Consider the following 18,751-nt stretch of genomic DNA (forward strand, 5'->3'; position numbering starts at 1 on the left):
ATATTTTCTGAATGCACTGTATGTCATTCACATCCGACTATGAGATCAAACTATTGCTCTTCTCTTCTCTATCCTATTTAACCCTGTTCCTAACACTCCCCTCATCATAACTAACAGAAAAAAACACAAACCAAGGGGGGCCAGTTGGGAAAATGTATCGCTTCATAAAGCACTGCTCCGTTGATATCAGACATCTCTATGCCCGGCCGTGTAATAATCTGTCAAGCGTTTGTGTGCATTAGCGCCGTTTTATCACCCAGGAATATGATTTCATATGTTTCGATGTCAGAGCAGAGTAGAATTTATGAAGTCAGGGTTAAGTATGTGTGGTGGAATAACTATTAGTGGATCCATCAGGATAGGAGGAGAGGAGCGGAGAGAGGAAGAGAGAGAGGGAGGGAAAGAGAGAGAGGGAGCGATAGATACAGACAGTGTACAGGCAGAGAGAGAGAGAGAGAGAGAGAGAGAGAGAGAAGCATTGCCCCACGTGATGAATTAAACATTGGGGAAATAAATCTAAACTTGAGTGCGATTTCATAAGTTGAGCGTGATGAGCGTGATGTGCGTTAACGTTCATTAACAGCCATGTGTGTTTGTGTGCGTGGGTGCTCTGCCACTGAAATGAAACCAAGGCCATTTGCTCAACAGCAATACACTGGGACTCCCATACACTCACCCTTCTGTACTTACACGACACAAAAGTTAGTTTGGTAGACAACTGGATGCAGATTTACTGTGAACAGAGTGGATGTGATGATGGGTTTGTGTATTTGTGCATAATGTGGGTTAGTGCACATGTGTTTGTGTTAGGGATGTGACAAATATAAATACATTATTAACGGAAATGTTGTATTGGTTTTCCGTTAAAAAGATAAGACAAATGCTTAAAATTCCATGTAAATTCACAATGCAACTGCACTGCTGCCAGCAACAGATTGGGTCTCATGGTGCGTCTCCTTCAGATGGTTAATGACGATGACGTAGTGGTGGAGAGTCAACTCCAAAATAATTGATTCCTCAACTCCCGGTGTCGACTCCCATTTCTGAGTGTCAAGACTCTAGATTCAGTATTTTTGGAACGGAGGAGACTGATTAGTTGCCGTACTTCCAAGAACACAAACTTTCATAGCGAGCTAGCGAGGGACGGAGAGAGAGGGGAGGGGCAAAATACAGGCAGGTCGGCTACCAGGCAGACAGAGTCAGAACCACGACTAGGCCTATCTATCAAATGCAGTATCTCGCAATTTCTTGGCTTGCAATGTCTCGCAACATCAGTAAAGCAGGGCCTATCATCAATGAATAGGCTAGGATATTGAGATGAGTGAGATGCAACACTTTTTCTCTCACACAGTCACAGACAGTATCTGCGCATGTGCACAGCTTCGTTTAACGCTGTTCATAGAGGCTTTTGTTGAGCGTCGCGCTTCGACGCTCTTAGTTGTTGTGGAAATTGACCCACTATGCTGTTTACTTTTTGCATTTACAATATTGCAGAGTCTACCTTTAAATTAAACAGCTTTCCCCAGGCCTTCATAGCCCGTCGTCTAGTTAGGCTATAACACGAAAAATTATATGTTTTGTGATAACTGCACTGTGATTTTAATTTTGTGAGGGAAAAAACGAAAACATCGTTTTTCGGTTAGGGATATTTCTTAACGTTAAGGATTCCAATTTCGTTTAAACGTTCACACCCATTGTGTGTGTGTGTTCTGCCATCAATATTTGACAAAGGCCACTTGCTCAACAGCTGGGATTCCATGCATTCACACACACAACAGACTACAGATCATAACACCTCACTCCACGGCTTAACAATTGGGGGAAATTACCTATCAAGTTTGCGTCTTCATTTGGGTTTGTTTGTTTTGTTTTGTCAGAAGATGCCCGGTGCCCTGTCTTCCCCTTCCCGTCTTTATCCTAAGGGACAATTTCAATGTCATTATTGGGAGCTCAACTGGTGTAATTAGCAGAACAGGGCTAGCAAGCGGAGCGGCCAGCTGGGAGACCATTACAGCTGGGCCAGACTTTTATCTACCTATCCGTCTCACCCAAACCGCCCCTCAGTCCCCCGTCCTACGTCACAATCACCCACCTCACCATTGGCCCAGTCCGCTCAGGGTCCCTATCATTTCAACATCTCCACAAGCCTGGGGTCCAAAAGTGGTTCGAAACTCTGTGTCGGTCTGTCCGTCCGTCCGCCTGTCTGTTCACTCACTCAGCTTTATCATAAGACATCACATGCAAACACACAAGCACACACACAAACTGCCCCTGTGAGAGGACTGTCGGTATCTGGGTAATGGAGTAGTAATGAGGCTTGAGGCCTTGAGGTATTATTAGGTACATTTACTAGTAGCAGAGACAGAGCCCTGTCAATCAACCGCTAGCCTACTACTTCCTTTGTGAATTTACTGCTGCACATAGTATCGCAAAGTGTGTGTGTGTGTGTATGTGTGTGTGTGTGTCTCACAGTATGTGAGATACTGAGGACTAGTGAGGATGCAAAGTGCACGTGAGAATAATGAACTGAAGCGTGCGACACACTTAATCACCAATAGGACTTGTAAACACTATAATGAGCCGAGTATTTTGATTTAGGTGTCTTTTCCTTTGCTTTGATGCCTGGCAATATCATATTACAGGAAGAATAAACTCAAGCAATAATCATTCAAAAATGTATAATGGTAAAGAGAGTACTGATAATAATAGCTTGATTGGTGTCATATCATGATGGTATGATATTAGCTAGTATAGTAGCTAATAGATGGATTGGCGTGATGATGATGGTGATGACTTGCTGTCATCCCTGTCGTCTCCTGTGGTGAAATCCAGTGTCTCTGCTCTTCCTCGAAGCAGCAGCGTTGCGGCAGTGACAAAACTGACAGGTGGATCAAAGTCCCTGCTAAGCAGCTCCAGGTGGCTGTTTAGAGGTGTCGAGCACTTTGCCGTCTCTAGTTTAGTCCCTATTTAACCCACTCATTTGTGGATGATACACGTTGCTCCGTAACAAGCGATAAAGTGTTTCAAGGCATATGTAAAACAATGCTTTCACTCAGGGTTAGGTTGTTTCTTGTTTTTGACAGCCTAGCACATTTTTCCTCCTCTCCCCCCTCTCGAGTATTAGAGCCTAAGCAGGAAGTTATGATAATCTCGACATACGCGCGCACGCATGCACGCACTTCACACCTTCACCGCCTTCCGCCCCTAATTTGCACCCAGGTTGCCGTGCCGGGTGGTGGGAGAGGAGCGGTGTGATGCTAGGCGGTGTTTGTGTGTGTGTGTGTGTGTGTGCGCGGGGGGCTCGGCAGTGCAGCCCTTTAGAGTGTCTGTCAAGATCAAAGGCGGCCCCTTTCAGAGCTGCTGGCTGACACGGAGCCGTGTGAGGTGTTGTTTTCATTAAACATTTATCACACTCCTAGTATGACAGCAGGCAACTTGGTGCTCGGGCAACATGTTTTCATGCAAAATGTATTGAAAAAGACAAGATCTTTTTGCGTTTCACACTGGTGGCAAAGGGTAAAGGGTGATTTTTGAGGTGTGTATGAGTGCGTGCGAGTGTGTGCGAGTGTGTGCGCGCTGGATAGGGCTGGGCAATGTGGCCTAAAAATCATGTCTTCACACGATTCGCGATATATAAAAAAAATATTTCATGTTTTCTCTAAATAAGCGTTGTTGTACAATTACAGGTCAAATACACTGCATTTCAAACAGTCGGCAATAATCTAAAGAATTCAGAGCTTGTGAAATTATACCTAGGCTAAATATAAGCCTTCCACAATCATAAGACCCACTAATAATTGTATTATTTTATCAAAATAGTTTAACCTGCTTTTGTTTTACAATAATCACTAATCTGGCTATCAAGTCTGTCTATAAAAATGCCATGCATAATGCACATTCACTAATAATGACTAACTTCTTGTAGCAGGCATTAGGCTATAGAAAATTAACACAAGTCTCATCAACAATCTCTCAAGCCCACGTGCTGTGTGATTAGCCAGCTAATCTTCATATTCCAAGTTTAGCCAACTTGGATCTATTTGCTAGCTAATAATATTTAACAGTTGAATTGTTATGAACACACCATTCTGTCTGTCTCCAACTGTTTGAAAAGCATGTTAGCCTGTCCACTTTGTTCAGATGTTGAAATCAAGTGGCCTACCTTATTCCTCAGAATGAGAATGAGTTACCAATTCCTTATAGAATTGTGTTTTATGCTTATTGCACATTTATAAAACACAGACTAGACAGCTAGCATAACAGTCTTTGGCTAAAATGCTGCTAGCGGTACGCGGTACCCCAATAGCAGAATCAATGTTCATTGATACTCTCATTTTAGTAGTGTCTGCTCTGTGCGCAATTTGAGTAGTTCAGACATAAAAAGGGTATCGTTAGAAAAGTTAACTTCTCCTCCATTACAGTAAAATAATGTCTCAATGTGTTTTGATGTCCATTCTGTTGGACCAAACCTCAAATGCAAATAGTGAGTTGAAACCGCTTTTCAACTTTGTTGGCATGAGAGGCATGGGGAGGGGCTTGGTGTGTGTAAACCATAGAGCAGGGTTCTTCAATTCCAGTCCTGGAGGGCCGAAACACATTCTACCTGGTAGTTAATTGCACTCACCTGGTGTCCCAGGTCTGAATTAGCCCCTGATTAGAAGGAGAGGATGAAAAACAGAGGTGTTTCGGCCCTCCAGGACCGGAATTGAAGAACCCTGCCATAGAGGAAGAGGCGAAGCGAGAGGTTTCACTCTTGCTAAAATCTTCCCAAAATAAACCCAATGCGTTTCTATGGGCTTATTTTGGACCTAAGCTTGTCGCTAGCCTCGCTTTTGGGACAACGACTCCCATTGTTAGGGCGGCGACGTGCATCTCTTAATCTCTGGTGTAAATGGGGAGGTGCACACAGCACAGAGGAGTGAAAGACACGAGACCAAAAATACAACAGGAGAACAAGCGGACATAAACGCTCATGAAAACGAAAAATAACAAAACCTCAATTCTTGCGATACAGGCATTTGAAATATCGCGCAAAAACAAATTCAAAATAATCAAATTAACTCAATATATCGCACAGCCCTAGCATTGGAAGGGGGGCCCCAGAATCCCTATTCTGAATGTCTAGCTGAGGGTTGATAATGGCCAGGGATATGTGGTGGAGGGTGATGCACGGTATATATACAGGAAGGAGTAAATGCAAACAGAAGGCGTGCTGGCGCCGGTCATGCGGGGGCATGCATGTGTAGGACGCAGGACCGTGTTTATGCAGGCTACCCAATAGGGTCAGGAGGTCGGTAAAAATCCCGTCCTCATATTTACTGACCACCACTGATGCCTGGACGCACGCACTTCACTGACAGCTTACTCTTAGGATAAAACAATGTACAGGTGCAATCTTTTCTTTTTTTTAGCGCGTCACAGCACAGCTTGCCACACCTGCCTGGGTCAAAATCACCAAAGGAAAAAAGACTGCACCTTAACTTGTTTCATTCAATGATTCTGAAGTCAGACTTAAATGATTAGATAGGCTAAATAGCACACAGGGCCTAGTCTAGTCCACAATGTTTTCAGATCACTGTACCAAATGTACTCTTCTTCGACTTACTACCAGCCCAGAGGTAGATTGCATTGAAAGACTCTCTCTCGCTCTCTACTATCAAACCTCTCCCCTGTCCACAATAAAAACTTCACTCCAAACCTCCCAAACCCAGTCTGTCAGGAGAAAATGACATCTTTACGGTCCATCTCTTCTCCCACATCGCTCTACATAACAATCCAAAGCTGCATCCCGACTCGCTCGCCCTGCTCAGTGCTCACCATCTAACCCGACAGACAGAGAGAGAGAGAGAGAAATACAGAGACAGCATAAAAAAACATTTTGTTGACAAGTACATTTACATAACCCTCCTAAATCCGAGGTTGGCCTGTCATGTTTGCTCCTCATAACCTGCTGCTTATAATCCTCGCCTCATTTTTCCTCCCTGATCCATAAAACCAACCGGGCCCAGCAAGCCAAATTAACATCCTCCACTTCTCCTCATCACTCCAGCCAGCCAGCCCCATGAAACAGCCATAAAGTGGAGCTAGGAGGTTGATATTGATTATGTGGAGAGAGGAGAGAAGAGGGGAAGAGAGTAGAGGAGAGGAGGGGAGAGGAGAGGAGGGGAGAGGAGAGAGGAGCGTGGGAGGGAAAAGGAGAGGAGAGAGGGAAGAGGAGAGAGGAGAGCAGGGCTGCTGGAGCTCCCAAACCTAATTGGATTGTGGATAGATTTTATTTGGCCGGGTCTGGGCTCTGTCATCACACTCCAGGCCTGGCTCCGTTTAGTGCCTATGGCAGTCCACGCACACACACAGACAGTTAACACACACACAGACAGTTAATACACACACACAGTTAACACACACACACACACACACACACAGTTAACACACACACAGACAGTTAATACACAATGCTAAACATGTTACAGCAGTGAAAAGCTGCCCAGTTCACAGAGTAGCATAGAATGCCTTCAGAAAGTATTCACACCCCTTTACTTTTTCAACATTTTGTTGTGTTACAGCCTGAATTTAACATTTGTTAAATTTAGATTTTGTGTCACTGGCATACACACAATACCCATAATGTCAAAGTGGAATTATGTTTTTAGACATTTTTACAAATTATTTAAAAATGAAAAGCTGAAATGTCTTGAGTCAATAAGTATTCAACCACTTTGTTACTGCAAGCCTAAATAAGTTCAGGAGTAAAAATGTGCTTAACAAGTCACATAATAAGTTGCATGGACTCACTCTGTGTGCAATAATAGTGTTTAACATGATTTTTGAATAACCTCATCTCTGTACCCCACACATTCAATTATCTTTAAGGTCCCTCAGTCGAGCAGCGAATTTCAAACATAAATTCAACCACAAAGACCAGGGAGGTTTTCCAATGCCTCGCAAAGTCAAGCACCTATTGGTAGATGGTTAATACATAAAAAAAGCAGACATTAAATATCCCTTTGAGCATGGTGAAGTTATTAATTACACTTTGGATGGTGTATCAGTACACCCAGTCACCACAAAGATACATGCGTCCTTCCTAACTCAGTTGCCGGAGAGGAAGGAAACCAATCAGGGATTTCACCATGAGGCCAATGGTGACTTTAAAACAGTTACATGGCTATGTTTAATGGCTATGATAGGAGAACACTGAGGATGGATCAACAACATTGTAGTTACTCCACAATACTAACCTAAATGACAGAGTGAAAATAAGGAAGCCTGTACAAAAATAAATAAATATCCAAAACATGTATCCTGTTTGAAATAAGGCACTAAAGTGAACTGCAAAAAATTTGGCAAATAAATATACTTTATGTCCTGAATAGGGTTATGTTTGGGGCAAGTCCAATACAACACATCACGGAGAACCACTCTTCATATTTTCAAGCATGGTGGTGGCTGCATCATGTTATGGGTATGCTTGTCATCGGCAAGGACTAGGGAGTTTTTTTTTGTTTATAAAAATAAACGGAATAGAGCTAAGCACAGACAAAATTCTACAAGAAAACATGGTTCAGTCTGCTTTCCAACAGGAGACAAATTCACCTTTCAGCAGGACAATAACCTAAAACACAAGGCCAAATATACACTGGAGTTGCTTACCAAGACGACATTGAATGTTCCTGAGTGGCCTAGTTACAGTTTTGACTTAAATCGGCTTGAAAATCTATGGCAAGGCTTGAAAATGGCTGTCTAGCAATGATCAACAACCAACATGACAGAGCTTTAAACATTTTTAAAAGAATAATGTGCAAATATTGTACAATCCAGGAGTGCAAAGCTCTTAAGAGACTTACCCAGAAAGACTCGCAGCTGTAATCACTGCCAAAGGTGATTCTAACATGTATTGACTCAGGGTGTTGAATACTTATGTAATAAAGATTTATTAGTGTTTTATTTTTCATAATTTATTTTACAAATGTTAGAATTTTTCTTCCACTTTGACAGAGTATTTTGTCTAGATCGCTGACAAAAAATGACAGTTAAATCCATTTTAATCCCACATTGTAACACAACAAAATGTGGAAAAAGTCAAGGGGTGTGAATACTTTCTGAAGGCACTGTATCCTGTGCCCCTTAAAGCCTGAAACCCCCACATGAGTGTGTGTGGGTCTGTGCATGTGTGTGCCCTCCTTTAAATAGTACTAATGGCTAAAGAGATTACAGAGCGTGCTAAGTGGATTGTCACAGCTCTCTATCGCAAACTCAGGGTGTCTCTCCTGTGATTAGTGGTGGCCAGGCCTCTCCAGCACACAAAGAGAGCTTGTGTTAGGCCTGCCACAGCCACTTCAGGCCCCAGCAGCTAATACTGTATATCCCCCGCAATTAGTCTACATCAGCGGAACCACATGAGACTGACTCAAGCCTTATTTTTCTCTTTCTCCAGCCCTGTCCTTTTCGGGCCCTCTCTCTCTCCACTCCTCACGCCTCTCCTCCTCTCTCTCTCTCCACTCCTCACGCCTCTCCTCCTCTCTCTCTCCACTCCTCACGCCTCTCCTCCTCTCTCTCTCTCCTCACGCCTCTCCTCCTCTCTCACTCTCCACTCCTCACACCTCTCATCCTCTCTCTCTCCACTCCTCACGCCTCTCCTCCTCTCTCTCTCTCTCCACTCCTCACACCTCTCCTCCTCTCTCTCTCCTCACGCCTCTCCTCCTCTCTCTCTCTCCACTACTCACGCCTCTCCTCCTCTCACGCCTCTCCTCCTCTCTCTCTCCACTCCTCACACCTCTCCTCCTCTCTCTCTCCACTCCTCACACCTCTCCTCCTCTCTCTCTCCCGCCTCTCCCTCCTCTCCTCTCCACTCCTCACACCTCTCCTCCTCTCTCTCCACCCTCACACCTCTCCTCCTCTCACGCCTCTCCTCCTCTCTCTCTCTCCACTACTCACGCCTCTCCTCCACTCACGCCTCTCCTCCTCTCTCTCTCCACTACTCACGCCTCTCCTCCTCTCACGCCTCTCCTCCTCTCTCTCTCTCTCTCCACTCCTCACACCTCTCCTCCTCTCTCTCTCCTCACGCCTCTCCTCCTCTCTCTCTCTCCACTACTCACGCCTCTCCTCCTCTCACGCCTCTCCTCTCTCTCTCTCTCTCCTCACACCTCTCCTCCTCCCTCTCTCCTCACACCTCTCCTCCTCTCTCTCTCCTCACGCCTCTCCTCCTCTCTCCACTACTCACGCCTCTCCTCCTCTCACGCCTCTCCTCCTCTCTCTCTCTCCACTCCTCATGACTCTCCTCCTCTCTCTCTCCACTCCTCACGCCTCTCCTCCTCTCTCTCTCTCCATACGCCTCTCCTCCTCTCTCTCTCCACTTCTCTTTCCCTCCCTCCACTCTAGATCTGTGAGTTTCCCCTCCAGATTTGGGCTCCCCAGGTTAAGAGGAGAGCCTGGGTAAGACAGGTTTCCCTCCAGGGGACAGAGGGGAGACAGGACAGATAAACATGTCAACGTCTTCAGGGAAAATGACATCAACCTAATCGCTCTTTCCATCACCACCAATCACTCTCCCTCTCACCTCTCCACACAGACAGAGGGCGGGAGAGAGAGACTTAATAATATAATAACAATATAATATATAATAATATAATAAGAAGCCCTAGCAGCACGGTTGACTGAGAAATACAGACCAACAGACAGACAGATAGACAAAGTTTTCCATTCATAATTTTTTCAGCTTTGCGGCTAAACCTGTTTTTAAGCCTGATCTTTAAGTTACTTTTTTCAACTTTATGTTTATCTAGGCCCATGTCATGCATTACATGCATGTATCAGGAATTGTTTATGTTATATTGTCTTACAGGTTTTTCTCGATTGCTTGAACACTTTTCTCAAAACAGGGGTAACTTTTGCAAAACAGTTAAAGCTGCAATATGTAACTGTTTGTAAAAAAAAAATTGATATGTTCAAAAGCTTCAATAAGTTGCTTGTGGTCATCTAACGTGATGCAACAGTAACAATATTGTGCCTATAGCCTGCCAGAGAACCGCTGTATTCGTTGGTTAAAATTTTCCCTGTCGGGTTAGATTTTCCCACCATATTCTGTGCTGCGTGACGTGTTTCCATCAGTGAGGAGGCGGTGCCACAGCTCAGGGATATTCTAACGGGTAGCATTATGAAAGCTAGCAAGCTGAGCCCATGTCCACACTTGGCTAGTGGCAGACCCAAGGGGCAAACGACCTGACCAAGCAGCAGCAACTCCTCCATCTAAAGCAAAGAAACAGAGAACTTTGGAGAGCAAACGGGTGAAAAGGGAAAGCGCTAGAGCCCGGGTCAAGACGAGAGTGAACCTCGGATTTGCATTCACACAGTGGAGAGAACTCGCGTGGGGAGTTGAAGAGATTCAAAACCGACCCAGAGTTAGCATTTTTTCTGCTGAAAAGGTAAGCCATAGCTAGCTAGGTAATATATCTTGTTAGATAAAGCGAAATGTCGTTTTTGCTATTTAGTAATAAATATGTATACAACTATTATATTTTGGATTACTGGTTTTGATTGTTTTCAAGCCATGCATCCAATAGTTCGTATAAGCTGGCTAGCTAACGTTAGCTAGTGTAGCTTGTTAGATGACTGTGACATTGGTTTGTTTCATTATAATATAAAATGTCGCTTTACTAGTTTGTCGTAACTAGCTAACTTATGTGTATAACGTTACCTGACCTTGTGTTATATTTCTGATGTCTGTGGTCTGAAAGCCATGCTGATATTGGCTAGCTAGCCAGTGTGAATAGTTTTATGGGTTTACTTTGGGTGTTGTTTTTTACTCTACAGTGATTACACAGTTTTCCATAAATACGTTCATCTTGAGAATTTCCTGTGAGTGACTTTACTTTTCCATTTTAAAAGGTGAAAAAAATGAGCATTTGTGAGGACCCTGTGACTGTAGACGACGACGAGGCCAAAGACCTAATGTAACAGCGTGTAAGTATGAACTGTATTTGCTTAACCAGATACAGTGCATTCGGAATATATTCAGACCCCTTGACTTTTTCCACATACTGTTACGTTACAGCCTTATTCTAAAATGTATTAAATAAAATAAAAACCTCATCAATCTACACACAATACCCCATAACGACAAAGCAAATGTTTTATTTTTCTAGCAAATTTATTACAAATAAAAACAGAAATACCTTATTCACATAAGTATTCAGACCCTTTGCTATGAGACTTGAAATTGAGCTCAGGTGCATCCTGTTTCCATTGCTCATCCTTGAGATGTTTCTACAACTTGATTGGCATCCACCTGTGGTATATTCAATTGATTGGACATGATTTGGAAAGGAACACACCTGTCTATATAAGGATATAAGGTCCCACAGTTGACAGTGCATGTCAGAGCAAAAACCAAGCTATGAGGTCGAAGGAACTGTCTGTAGAGCTCCGAGACAGGATTGTGTCAGGCACAGATCTGGGGAAGGGTACAAATCTGGCCGCCCGGCCAAACTGAGCAATCGGGGGAGAAGGGCCTTGGTCAGGGAGGTGACCAAGAACCCGATGGTCACTCTGACAGAGCTCCTCTGTGGAGATGGGAGAACTTTCCAGAAGGACAACCATCTCTGCAGCACTCCACCAATCAGGCCTTTATGGTAGAGTGGCCAGACTGAAGCTGCTCCTCAGTAAAAGGCACATTACAGCCAGCTTGGAGTTTGCCAAAAGGCACCTAAAGAATCTCTGACCATGAGAAACAAGATTCCCTGGTCTGATGAAACCAAGATTGAACTCTTTGGCCTGAATGCCAAGTGTCACGTCTGGAGGAAACCTGGCACCATCCCAACGGTGAAGCATGGTGGTGGCAGCATCATGCTGTGGGGGATATATTTCAGCGTCAGGGGATGGGAGACTAGTCAGGATCGAGGGAAAGATGAACGGAGCAAAGTACAGAGAGATCCTTGATGAAAACCTGCTCCAGAGCGCTCAGGACCTCAGACTGGGGCGAAGGTTCACCTTCCAACAGGACAATGACCCTAAGCACACAGCCAAGACAACTCAGGAGTGGCTTCGGGACAAGTCCTTGAATGTCCAATTGAATCCATTTTAGAATAACGCTGTAACGTAACAACATTTGGAAAGAAAGTCAAGGGGTCTGAATACTTTCCAAATGCACTGTACATGTCCTGGCATATAGATGGATGAGCAAAATCTACCTATAGTTGAAGTTTGTCATTTACAAATGTATGTACTGTATGTTTTACAGTATAGACTGCGAAGACCTGGGTGCCTTCTGATGACCAGTGGGAGACTTCCGATGAGGATTGGGAACCAGATGACAACCGCTCCGACGATAGTTCTGATGATGGTTCCCCCTCTTTTTGTGCAGTACGTGCCACAGTATGAGTTTCTCTTTGATATAATATGATTTGATGAGGAAGTGTCTTCATAACTATATGATGGTTGTCTTTGTCCACACAGAACTGGCGGTGCACTTCAGAATCCACCATGCATAGAGACACTTCCTGTCATTGGGCTGTATGAATACGTGCGTGATGCAGTGGATCGTGCGGAGTCTCCAGAACGGATGTGGCGTCTTTTTGCAGGGCATCAGCAAGTAATGTGTGAAGATGACATTGTCGGCCAGCATCGTCTATCACCTACGACGAGAACTTCAGGCAGCTTGCTACTCTTCTTCAGCTTCCTATACACAAGTGCACATACAAAGAATATGGAACTGGTGTGTAGTGTGATGGCTTTCCACTTACTTTGAGTATTGATGCCATACTATGCCAATATATTTGCCTACAGAACAGAGATATTACTATGTTTTTTCCTCATTTGAGCTGTCTGGCTAAGATGTAGACAGTCCTAGCCCAAAAGCTACACATGTATTGAGTATAAGACTAACATTACATTATATTGAATGACTGGAAATATTCATTCTTCATTCTGCCTAATATCTGCCTCCTCCAATTATCCCAAAATACTAACTCCCTTCATCCTAAACTGAATGTATTTAACATGGAATATAATGCAATTCCTCTCATAGTTGTCAAATGATAAAATCATATTCGGATTAGGATTGATGGAGCATGTTTGATTTGTTGTCTAATTTAGCTTTACGTCTGAGCTGGAGTCCTTCCAGAACCACATAGCTACTCATGTAAGCGGTTTGCTTTCCCTACTCCAGTCTATGAGGCTGGAACCCTCACTGGCAGCACTTGACTGAACCATAGTAACCATTGTCCAGCATTGGAGAACGCAGAGGGCAACAAGACATACACTACCGGTCAAACGTTTTAGAACACCTACTCATTCAAGGGTTTTTCTTTATTTTTACTATTTTCTAAATTGTAGAATAATAGTGAAGACATCAAAACTATGAAATAATCATGTAGTAAGCAAAAAAAAGTGTTAAACAAATCAAAATATATTTTATATTTCTGATTCTTCAAAAAGCCACCCTTTGCCTTGATGACAGCCTTTGCACACTCTTGGCATTCTCTCAACCAGCTTCACCTGGAATGCTTTTCCAACAGTCTTGAAGGAGTTCCCACATATGCTGAGCACTTGTTGGCTGCTTTTCCTTCACTCTGAAGTCTGACTCATCCCAAACCATCTCAATTGGGCTGAGGTCGGGGGATTGTGGAGGCCAGGTCATCTGATGCAGCACTCCATCACTTTCCTTCTTGGTAAAATAGCCCTTACACAGCCTGGAGGTGTGTTGGGTCATTGTCCTGTTGAAAAACAAACGATAGTCCCACTAAGCCCAAACCAGATGTGATGGCGTATCGCTGCGGAATGCTGTGGTAGCAATGCTGGTTAAGTGTGCCTTGAATTCTAAATAAATCACAGACAGTGTCACCAGCAAAGCACCCCCACACCATAACACCTACTCCTCCATGCTTTACGGTGGGAACTACACATGCGGAGATCATCCGTTCACCCACACCGCGTCTCACAAAGACACGGCGGTTGGAACCAAAAATCTCCAATTTGGACTCCAGACCAAAGGACACATTTCCACCGGTCTAATATCCATTGCTCGTGTTTTTTGGCACAATAAAGTCTCTTCTTCTTATTGATGTCCCTTAGTAGTGGTTTCTTTGCAGCAATTCGACCATGAAGGCCTGATTCACGCTGTCTCCTCTGAACAGTTGATGTTGAGATGTGTCTGTGACTTGAACTCGGTGAAGCATTTATTTGGGCTGCAATTTATGAGGCTTGTAACTCTAATGAACGTATCCTCTGCAGCAGACGTAACTCTGGGTCTTCCATTCCTGTGGCAGTCCGCATGAGAGCCAGTTTCATCATAGCGCTTGATGGTTTTGCAACTGCACTTGAAGAAACTTTACAAGTTCTTGAAATGTTCCGGATTGACTGACCTTCATTTCTTAAAGTAATGGTGGACTGTCGTTTCTCTTTGCTTATTTGAGCTGTTCTTGCCATAATATGGACTTGGTCTTTTACCAAATAGGGCTATCTTCTGTATACCCCACTACCTTGTAACAACTGATTGGCTCAAACGCATTAAGAAGGAAAGAAATTCCACAAATTAACTTTTAAGAAGGCACACCTGTTAATTGAAATGCATTCCAGGTGACTACCTCATGAAGCTGATTGAGATAATGCCAAGAGTGTGCAAAGCTGTCATCAAGGCAAAGGGTGGCTAATTAAAGAATCTCAAATATAAAATAAATTTTGATTTGTTTAACACTTCTTTGGTTACTACATGATTCCATATGTGTTATTTCATAGTTTTGATGTCTTCACTATTATTCCACAATGTAGAAAATAGTAAAAATAAAGACAAACCCTTGAATGAGTAGGTGTTCTAAAACTTTTGACCGGTAGTGTAAGTGTCAATCATCCTCTTGGTTGTGAAAAAGATTTGTATGATGTAAAACCAAAACATTTCCATTATTAGAACTCATTACAATATAATACATGTTATCGCTGCTATATTTTCAACAGATGTCAACTACAGTTCTGCAATGACAGTAATGAAATTCTATAGACAAAATACTCACCAAATATTATTCTATCTACAATACCAAGTCTCGAAAGATGGTGTCTACATGTTGAAAACAGCAAAGGACTACACCTACATCCTAGAACTTAGTGTTGAGAAGACTGGGCTCTCAATTGGGGCTACACCATGGAGAATGACCCAAGACTCCCTGAAGTGCCACCACCAACAACAGCTGAGTGTCTACAACTTCGATGAGACGTCGCCACGCAACACAGGATGCAGTTGGCACACCTTTGAGCAGGGAAGGATCTGAGCTTTCCCTATTGGCTCCTGGGTAGTGTTGAAAGAGGGAGGCCTACAACCAAATATATACACTGACTGTACAAAACATTAGGAACACCTTCCTAATATTGAGTTGCAGCCCATTTTGACCTCAGAACAGCCTCAATTCGTCGGGGCATGGACTCCACAAGGTGTCGAAAGCGTTCCACAGGGATGCTAGTATATGTTGACTCCAATGCTTCCCACAGTTGTGTCAAGTTGGCTGGATTTCCTTTGGGTGGTGGACCATTCTTGATATACACAGGAAACTGTTGTTTTAGTTTTTCACTTTTACCCCAATTTCGTGATATCCAAAAGTCACAGTCTTGTCCCATCGCTGCAACTCCCCTACGGACTCGGGAGAGGTGAAGGTCGAGAGCCATGCATCCTCCGAAACACGAACCTGCCAAGCCGCACTGCTTCTTGAAACACTGCTCGCTTAACCCGGAAGCCAGCCGCACTAATGTGTCGGAGGAAACACAGTCCAGCTGGCGACCGAGTGTCAGCTTGCAGGCGCCCGACCCGCCACAAGGAGTCGCTAGAGCGCGATGGGACAAGGAAATCCCGGCCGGCCAAACCCTCCCCTAACCTGGACGACCCTGGGCTGACTGTGCGCCGCCTCAATTGTGCACCGCCTCAATTGTCTCAAGGATTAAAAGTCCTTCTTTAACCACTCTCGTCCCATTCATCTACACTGATTTAAGTGGATTTAACAAGTGACATCAATAATGGATCATAGCTTTCACCTAGACTCACCTGGTCAGTCGACATAATTGAAAGATGTTTTGTACACTCAGTGTAAATCATATGTAAATAAGGGAAGTTTGTGTGGGCAACAATAAACTTGTGACATAATTTGTGCATTCTTTATCTAGTATAAACAATGCATTCGGAGAGTATTCAGACCCCTTGACCTTTTCCACATTTTGTTACGTTACAGCCTTATTCTAAAATTGATCAAAAAATTTTTTTCCCTAATCAATCTACACACAATACCTCATAATGACGAAGCAAACACTGGTTTTTAGAAATTGTAGCAAATGTATAAAAATAAAAAAACTGAAATATCAGATTTATATAAGTATTCAGACCCTTTACTCAGTACTTTGTTGAAGCACCTTTCGGCAGCGATAACAGCCTTGAGTCTTCTTGGATATGACGCTACAAGCTTGGCACACCTGTATTTGGGGAGTTTCTCCCATTCTTCTCTGCAGATCCTCTCAAGCGCTGTCAGGTTGGATGGGGATGGCTGCACAGCTATTTTCAGGTCTCTCAAGAGCTATTAGATCGGGTTCAAGTCTGGGCTCTGGCTGGGCCACTCAAGGACATTTAGAGACTTGTCCCGAAGCCACTCCTGCGTTGTCTTGGCTGTGTGCTTAGGGTCGTTGTCCTGTTGGAAGGTGAACCTTCACCCCAGTCTGAGGTCCTGAGTGCTCTGGAGCAGGTTTTCATCAAGGATCTCTCTGTACTTTGCTCCGTTCATCTTTCCCTCAATCCTGACTAGTCTCCCAGTCCCTGCCGCTGAAAAACATCCCCACAGCATGATGCTGCCACCACCATGCTTCACCATAGGGATGGTGCCAAGTTTCCTCCAACCGTGACGCTTGGCATTCAGGCCAAAGAGTTCAATCTTGGTTTCATCAGACCAGAGAATCTTGTTTCTCATGGTCTGAGAGTCCTTTAGGTGCCTTTTGGCAAACTCCAAGCAGGCTGTCATGTGCCTTTTACTGAGGAGCAGCTTCAGTCTGGCCACTCTACCATAAAGGCCTGATAGGTGGAGTGCTGCAGAGATGGTTGTCCTTCTGGAAGGTTGTCCCATCTCCACAAAGGAACTCTGGAGCTCTGTCAGAGTGACCAAGGGCCCTTCTCCCCCAATTGCTCAGTTTGTCCAGGTGGCCAGCTCTAGGAGTCTTGGTGGTTCCAATGATGAATGATGGAGGCCACTGTGTTCTTAGGGACCTTCAACGCTGCAGAAATTTTGGTACCCTTCCCCAGATCCGTGCCTCAACACAATCCTGTCTCGGAGCTCTACGGACAATTCCTTCGACCTCATGGCTTGGTTTTTGCTCTGACATGCACTGTCAACTGTGGGACCTTATATAGACAGGTGTGTGCCTTTCCAAATCATGTCCAATCAATTGAATTTACCACAGGTGGACGCCAATCAAGTTGTAGAAACATCTCAAGGATGATAAATGGAAACAGGATGCACCTGAGCTCAATTTCGAGTCTCATAGCAAAGGGTCTGAAAACGTATGTAAATAAGGTATTTCAGTTATTTTTTTATTATAAATTTGCAAACAAATCTAAAAACCTGTTTTCGCTTTGTCATTATGGGGTATTGTGTGTAGAATGATGAGATGTTTGATTTAATCAATTTTAGAGTAAGGCTGTAACGCAACATAATGTGGAAATAGTCAAGGGGTCTGAATACTTTCCGAATGCACTGTAGGCATTATCATTGTACTTCTACGTTTATTTACTGAACTGTTCCCTTTTCCTGGATATCTATGCTCCTGGCGGTTCTCATTTCAAATTAGCAGACCTAGAGGACGGTAGATATCCAGGAAGACGGATGGACTACTCTGGTGTAAATACAGTACAAAACAAGTCGGTCCGATTACCCAGATCAAGTAAAATAAAGGTTTATTAGGGAGATAAACAAGAATACAAGGTAATCTCTGTAACCTTCTGAAAATAACAAAAGCACAGTGTTACAAAAACATTCTGATAAAGTACTGAAAAAAATATATATATATAAACTCAGCAAAAAAAGAAACGTCCTCAGACTGTCAACTGCGTTTATTTTCAGCAAATATTTGTACGAACAAAACAAGATTCAACAACTGAGACATAAACTGAACAAATTCCACAGACATTGAAATTGAAAAATGTGTCCCTGAACAAAGGGAGGGTCAAAATCAAAAGTAACAGTCAGTTCTTGCTGTGAGATGTTACCCCACTCTTCCACCAAGGCACCTGCAAGTTCCCGGACATTTCTGGGGGGAATGGCCCTCACCCTCCAAACCAACAGGTCCCAGACGTGCTCAATGGGATTATGATCCAGGCTCTTCGCTGGCCATGGCAGAACACTGACATTCCTGTCTTGCAGGAAATCATGCACAGAACGAGCAGTATGGCTGGTGGCATTGTCATGCTGGATGACCATGTCAGGATGAGCCTGCAGGAAGGGTACCACAGGAGGGAGGAGGATGTCTTCCCTGTAATGCACAGCGTTGAGATTGCCTGCAATGACAACAAGCTCAGTCCGATGATGCTGTGACACACCGCCCCAGACCATGACGGACCCTCCACCTCCAAATCGATCCCGCTCCAGAGTACAGGCCTCGGTGTAACGCTCAATACTTCGACGATAAACGCGAATCCGACCATCACCCCAGGTGAGACAAAACCGCGACTCGTCAGTGAAGAGCACTTTTTGCCAGTCCTGTCTGGTCCAGCGACGGTGGGTTTGTGCCCATAGGC

At 43.9% G+C, this 18,751-nt stretch overlaps 2 long non-coding RNA genes across 2 annotated transcripts in view; one reads left to right on the top strand and one right to left on the bottom strand.

Moving 5' to 3' along the window:
• Window positions 1-18,751, bottom strand: part of LOC121567332 — a 104,993-nt gene that overhangs the window by 44,616 nt on the left and 41,626 nt on the right. The gene's annotated exons all lie outside the window — the stretch shown is intronic.
• LOC121567333 lies at window positions 10,114-13,265 on the top strand. The gene is made up of 3 exons (XR_006001099.2): window positions 10,114-10,421; window positions 10,885-10,959; window positions 12,236-13,265. It is a non-coding gene; the product is annotated as an uncharacterized LOC121567333 (long non-coding RNA).

Source organism: Coregonus clupeaformis, chromosome 6 (assembly GCF_020615455.1).
Source record: "Coregonus clupeaformis isolate EN_2021a chromosome 6, ASM2061545v1, whole genome shotgun sequence".
In the NCBI taxonomy this organism is placed as follows: Eukaryota; Metazoa; Chordata; class Actinopteri; order Salmoniformes; family Salmonidae; genus Coregonus; species Coregonus clupeaformis.